This window comes from Aedes albopictus, chromosome 2, assembly GCF_035046485.1.
Source record: "Aedes albopictus strain Foshan chromosome 2, AalbF5, whole genome shotgun sequence".
NCBI classification, from domain to species: domain Eukaryota; kingdom Metazoa; phylum Arthropoda; class Insecta; order Diptera; family Culicidae; genus Aedes; species Aedes albopictus.
The window spans coordinates 381,035,685-381,042,404 of NC_085137.1; the positions used below are offsets into that span (position 1 = coordinate 381,035,685).

A 6,720-nucleotide genomic window follows, 5' to 3' on the forward strand; every position below is an offset into this window, starting at 1 on the left:
TTTCGACCAAAGCATTTTTTGAATCCGCTACTTGGCAACACTGACTTTCTGACGCATTCATCCAGCATAATCTCCATTCACCCAAAACCAAAAATCCACTGCCGTAACTACTTACAAGATATACAATGCACGATTCTCGTACCAGCATCATCGTCCGTCCAGGAGCGCTTCGAGGAATCGGTTCCAAACAATGTTGGGGTCGTTTGGGAGACACAGCACAGGCTCTTCAACTTTGTATTATTTCACTACTGCCACTGCCACCACTTATTGCACAAGCACGTTCGGCACTCGTAAAATAAATCCCCGCAGAATCACTCTGTCGTGCAACGAGAAAATTGCTTCCACACACCGACCGAAGAAACTTTAATTTGTATCCTCACGGATCCGTGCGCGCGTGGTTCGCAGCTGAAGCGACTCCTGTCCCGTTCCCAACCTTCCACTCACCACCCCATAACGCCTCTCACACTGCTGATTTATGAATATGGATAGGAAAACTTATCTTTCGAAATTTTTCAATAAGCATGTTTTTCATTCTTCTCTAGTTTCTTCTTCTGCGTTTGCTTTTGGCTATTTCACTGCACGAAGCAATAGTTATTCCCCACGGCAGATCGCGACTTTGAGCACCATCATTATTATGATTCCAAGGGTAAGAGTAGAACTACAAAGTGATCCGAAAAGCGCCGAAAGCGAATTTCCCGTGCAGCTTATTATGTCTCGTTTATTATCAAAAGAGATTTCTCTCCGCAAGCTCTCATCTCGAAAGCCAACCACATCACCGCACACCAAAAGAGCAAAATGTCGTAACTTTAATCGCGAGAGGCAATCCCGATGCCAGTATTCCGATGCTGCTACTTCTCACACTTGTTAGCCGTTTGTTAGCTGCTTCTCGCAGTACAGAGCCAGCCAATTTTCACAATTTTTCACTGTCAAATTTCATCTTAGGAATCCCCATCCCCAGATATCTTTTTCTTCAATTAGATAAGAGCAGAAAATGACTGATAAACTAAAGAATTGTCAGTTACATGAAGTTTGATAGATTGTTCACTAAGCCTTTCCACCACGATTCGGAAATGGGTTGAAGTGTTATCTCGTTTTCGTGCTAAACTCTCACTGCAAACCTATTGAAAACCATTCCACTAAAACTGAACTGCTTCGAACCTTTTTTTTTTCATAACCGTATCGCCCTTGTCGCATTCCAAGCGCATAAAACGCCCGAAGAAAAAATCTAATATATCCGTGTCCTGGTCCATGTTCGAAGTGGTATTATCCCCAACTCCGGGCTCTGCGACCAGACTGCTGTTTCCAATTTTCTGCACTGTTCTTCTTCCGGGAATTGACCCAGCACACGTCCGAACGCACTACACAGTACAACACGCTTGTCCGTTCCGTTTCCTTATCCTTTCTGCCGTAATGATGTACACTAATTATAAAAATGACCGCAGGACGATACCGTCCATGTACCACCATTCCATTATCTCCCTGTATTCCATAGTGTCTGCTGCTGCTGCACCAACTCTGGGACACAGCTCTCGATGGGGGGAGGGGAAGGACACGGTTCCTACCGACACGCCGAGATTGGACCGCTGGACTGCTTTGTTCACTTTTCGGAATGTCAAACGAAACTGAGTCCGTCGGTTGGAGCACAGTGCGTGATATGCTCCCCCTAGGAAAATCGTCTCTCTCCCATGCATGGAAACGGCGCTGCTGCTGCGGTGATAACGTTTACATAGAGGAAAGGATCTGCACGGCTCTTCTCACAGACAGGACCTGCTGAGAGCGAACGGTGGTCGTTAGTTGGGGGATTGGACCAGCTCCACACAGTGAAGATGGGCACTCATGCAGATGGACATTTGGCACTCTTTTCAGCGAGAAAAGTGCGTGCAAAGATCTGAGAATACGAATCACCCTGTGAAAATATCGATGTTCTGGGGGCCTGACAATAAGTAACGAATGAAATAATATTTCTTATGTTAAAAAAAACATTAAAATAAAAATAATAATTAAAATAAAATAAATGAATCATTTCTTATGCTAAAATAAAATTGTTGGGCAGTTTTTGAAAATTTTATTATAAACTAGCTGTCCCGGCAAACTCTGTCTTGCCAATCTTGTGGTGGTTTGACAACTTTTGAGCTAATTTAAGCACCGCACTCTAGATTGGTTTGATTTCGATCATGTTGATTTTCTTCCCAGTTCATAAAAATCAGTACATGAGTTGATTTTCGTAACTTTTTATACATATAAACACAGCCACCATAAATACGAATCGAAACGTGCAAGGGTCATGCTGATCGGTTCGGCCATTCGTGAGTTTTGTTGCCTCAAAGGGGCTGCAAACTCATTTTTATATATATATAGATATAGATAGACTAGCTGTCCCGGCAAACGTTGTTCTGCCTTCCTACTGTGTTTTTTGACATGCAGCTCTACAGAAAAATGCCCCGCAAAATGGAATTTCAAACTTTCTCGTTTTCGGTGCGTTCCCGGTCGATTATCCCAATTATTTTTACGTACAAACACGTCGGAGCCCTGTACGAATGGAACACTGAAAGAATGGTGCAGATCGGTTGGCCCGTTCCCGAGCCTATTCGTGACATACAAACAATATTCCATTTTTATTTATGTAGACGAACTTGAGTAATTCTCGCTCAATGTAAACGTATAGTGTCGGACGAAACAGTTAGACCACAAAATGGCCAAATATGACGATATGGTACTCGGTTTCTATAGTCACCAATTTGGCTGAAGTTTTGGCAACCGACATGGAATGACGTGTATTAAATTGATTGAGTTCTATGCACTACTTACAGTTATACGATAGATATACACCAGAATTCATAGATAGTTATTTATGATCAATTTAATAAAAATGTCCCCGAGTTTAAATGGCATTCTTAATTCTAGTACTAGTTTATCAATCATCAAGCATTAGATACTTTTATTTAGTTACAAATTATAACATAATTTATTATAATATAATTTATTATCAAAATTATATAAAAATGCATTGGCATACGTGTGACCGCGCATAACTTGCGAAAGAAAGGTCTGATTTCGGTCATCTTAGTCTGTTAGTTCTCACCCAAGGAAGGTTTATGAAGTAAAAAACATGGAAAAATGTGAAAATTTGAAAAACCATTTTTCATACATTATGAACGGGGACTTGAACTTGGTTAGAAACTTGAAACGTCAAAAAAGCAGTAGGCATGACAAAGTTTGCAGGGTACAGCTAGTATTATATATTTTACGTTAAAAAATAATCAAAAATTTTGCACCGCAGATGACACGAAAACTGCACAATTTTTGAGAATAATAATTTTAAGAAATGGCTGTTATGAAAAAAGCTATACTGGCAAACCGACCAAAAATCTCTGTCTGTATATCAAATAAAATCAGATCCCTGAAGAAGATCTAAATTGGGATCGAAACGCTGGAGCCAAGATAATACATTCGTAGGCCAACTTATCAAGTCTGCAAGCCAGAATAAAATAATTCCAAAAATATAAAAGTTCCACCATAGTTACAAAAACCGGAAGGATGTCCTTTATACTTTAACGTTATTCAAAATAACATTTTCATTGTTAGGCTGACACAAATTTCGGCTTTCTCTTGTGTCACCCCAAATAAAATTGAGGAAGGAGAATTCAAATTTAATGGGAACTCTAAGAAATGAGTGAATGTAGACGTTCTCTGGATATTCTTCAACTACAGAGAAATCATGCATGGAAAAACAAATAAATTTCCTTACTGCTCGTTCAAGAATTGGCAAATTACCCTATAAAACAGGGAATTTGTATTTTGGATTTGAGCTCAACACCCATCTCCTGTTTTTTTTTTTTTGTTTTATGAAAACAACAACGTGTACATGAAAACAATTTTCCAGGACAATGGAGAGGAGTTTGATTCCTGCAATCTACAAAATCTTCACAAAATAACGTACAATACAGGACATTTGTATTTTCGGTTCGTGACAACCCCTGTGTTTTATTTCTTGAAAACAATCACATGTACACAGTTAATCAAAATTCATCCATCGCGCAACAATAACGACAATGTCGCAACCTGAATTTATACCTGAATTACCCGAAGAGACATAGGTTTGTCCCAACTTGAACAGAATAGGGTATAGATCATGCATCACGAGTTTAGAGATTTTCAAGCCTAGCATTGTGATTTTTGAGCGGTAACTTCGAATCGGTAAACACTGCAACGTTGCTGAAGATGTGTCATCAAAAAGTTTCGATTTTGGGCTGGTAATAATTGATTATTCACGAGTTGAAAAGTACGCAACAAAATCAGCTTCCGTTTTGTCTGCAACAAAAAAATTCGAGATCATGTCATAATATGTTACCAGTTGGGATAAAGAGTAATCGCTGCGCCTTCTTTTTTGCTTGTATTGTGTCTCTTTTATCTGACAATTCTCTTCACTGCATGTACATAAAGGCTTCCATAGAAAATCGATATAGTGTGTCTCCAAATATCGTGATACTTGGTGGATTTGTAGTTAATCGAACATAATAATTTAGACCCGTATTTTTTTTATTTCATCATTAAGGTGACCAATTTTTAGATATGGTGGTCGAAAATTCCCCCGTTTTTCAAAACTAAAAATTTTCAAAAAATTCTGACTTTTGAACCAGTTGACGTATTTCCCACTTTTTTTGTTTGGCAGATTTTGAATTACATTTTAATGCGATAAACAAAGGTTAATATGTTAACAAAATTTAATTTGTGAGTTTCTACAATATTTTAATTTTTAAATGTGTTAGTCATTTTTTTTCGAGAATTTATCAAAAAGATGTTTAAAAACTTTGTCAGCAATTCCTTCGGAACTCTTTCATCAGTTTCTGTTTAAATTACATTGGAAATTCCTGCGGATATTGTTTCGGTGAGTTTCTTACTTTGGAAATTTCTGGCTTAGCTTAGACTTAGCTTAGACTGACTGCACATATCTATGGTTGCACAATGCACATATCTACAGTTGCACAATGAATCAACTGAATAATTGACTGGGAGTGGTCAATATTCTCACTGTGCATGCTTCAGAGGCTCTCTTTAACGGTACAATAACGTCGCCGGCCACGTCCTTGTAGTCAGGTTGGAATATGGAAGGAATGTTAGTAGCAACCTTTGTTATGTGAAAGTTGGCGTTTACCGCACGTCTCCACCAAAGGCTGCAGGAAGGAATGATTGTTAGTAGGGAAGGTATCGTTGGGTCAGGATTCACTTTGATAAGTAATATGACCTTTTGAGTTTGAACCATACTATCTCAAGCAACACACATGCTATATAAGAGTCACGGTAGCGCAAGCCCAGGCTGCACAGAAGCCAAGCCGACGTTATTCTAGCATTGTGTCAGAACAACGTCCAATCAACCTCCACGCAACCAAAACCCGCGCCGCCGCAACTCCCACACGACAAGTGTGTCACCTGAGATTCAGACTGCAGCGTTATTGTTCGCTTCACGCGGAAAGCAAACAATCGACCACCCGCGTCAGGTGGTCGCTCAATATTTACAACAAACATCGTGACAAAACATGTAAACTGACGCGCTATTGTTCGCTTCACGCGGAAAGCGAACAATCGATCACCCGCGGCAGGTGATCGCTCGCGATTTATGCATAAAAATTACATATACATCAAATATACACAAACAGATGCATAGAAAAAAATATGTCAGCGATTACCTGTCAGATTGGACAAATAAAGTGAAATTCAAGAGAAAAAAAAGCAGAAGAGATAATTTGTAAGAAGCAATCCCAAACAGTGACAAAATGAAAACAAAATCAATAAAGTCAATGAAGAAATATTACAAAAGAGGGCATCATGAATATAAGAATACAAACTATGCCCTATGGTAGAATACTGAACTAATAAAATAATTGAAGTACAGGTATTCTTCGATATAACGTACCCTCGATATAGCGTACCTTCGATATAGCGAATTCGATATAACGTACATTTTGCTTCGATATAACGTACAACATTGAAAATTTTTATTTTTCCCACGAATAACCCTTAGATAAACTACGAATTCACTCAAATCAATGTTTTGTTGCAGCATTAGCTTTGTTACCCAGAATTAGCGCAATTTGGGAAAAAAACTTATTGTACGTTATATCGAAGCAAAATGTACGTTATATCGAAGCACAAAAAACTAAATGACTTTTTCGTCAAAACTCAAGTTTTTCATTATTGGTTTTGTGAATTTCACCGAAATCATTATTTGGGAATAATTTCACGTCGAATACATCAATACTAGCATAAAAAATATTAAATTTTTCTCTGCTTCGATATAACGTACACTTCGATATAACGTACAAAGAGAAAACTTTTTTTTGTACGTTATATCGAAGAATACCTGTAGTATCCACTGAAGGGGAATAACAAGGAACAGACTCACCGAAAACAGCCTTTAGTTGGTGCTCTGGGTTAACTACTGATAACAGCTCCCTAACAGGTCGGAAATGCATTCCAAACCATATGTTCACACGTTTACACCTCTCGATAAATCCCTCTCCGTCAACGAAGCACCTCCACACGGGGAACGAACGACGAAAGCGCGAGAAACACAAAAAACTACTTCCTGCCTCCGACTGGCATGAACAACACACAAACTGCTCCGGATCCACACGCGGTGAGACCGATCACAAACCGACAGTAGGTAGCGCGAGCACACGACATGGAAACGCGGTATCTTGCCTCTGACTTTCCTGCAGA

General features: G+C 39.1%; 1 protein-coding gene across 5 annotated transcripts in view; it reads right to left on the reverse strand.

Moving 5' to 3' along the window:
- Positions 1-1,761, reverse strand: part of LOC109415821 (cyclic nucleotide-gated cation channel alpha-3) — a 571,815-nt gene extending 570,054 nt beyond the window's left edge. For all 5 annotated transcript variants that reach the window (XM_062853068.1, XM_062853069.1, XM_062853067.1 and 2 more), the window contains exon 1: positions 116-1,761. The gene's annotated coding sequence lies outside the window, so the exon portion shown is untranslated. The remainder of the gene's footprint in view (positions 1-115) is intronic.
- Positions 1,762-6,720: the final 4,959 nt, after the last annotated feature.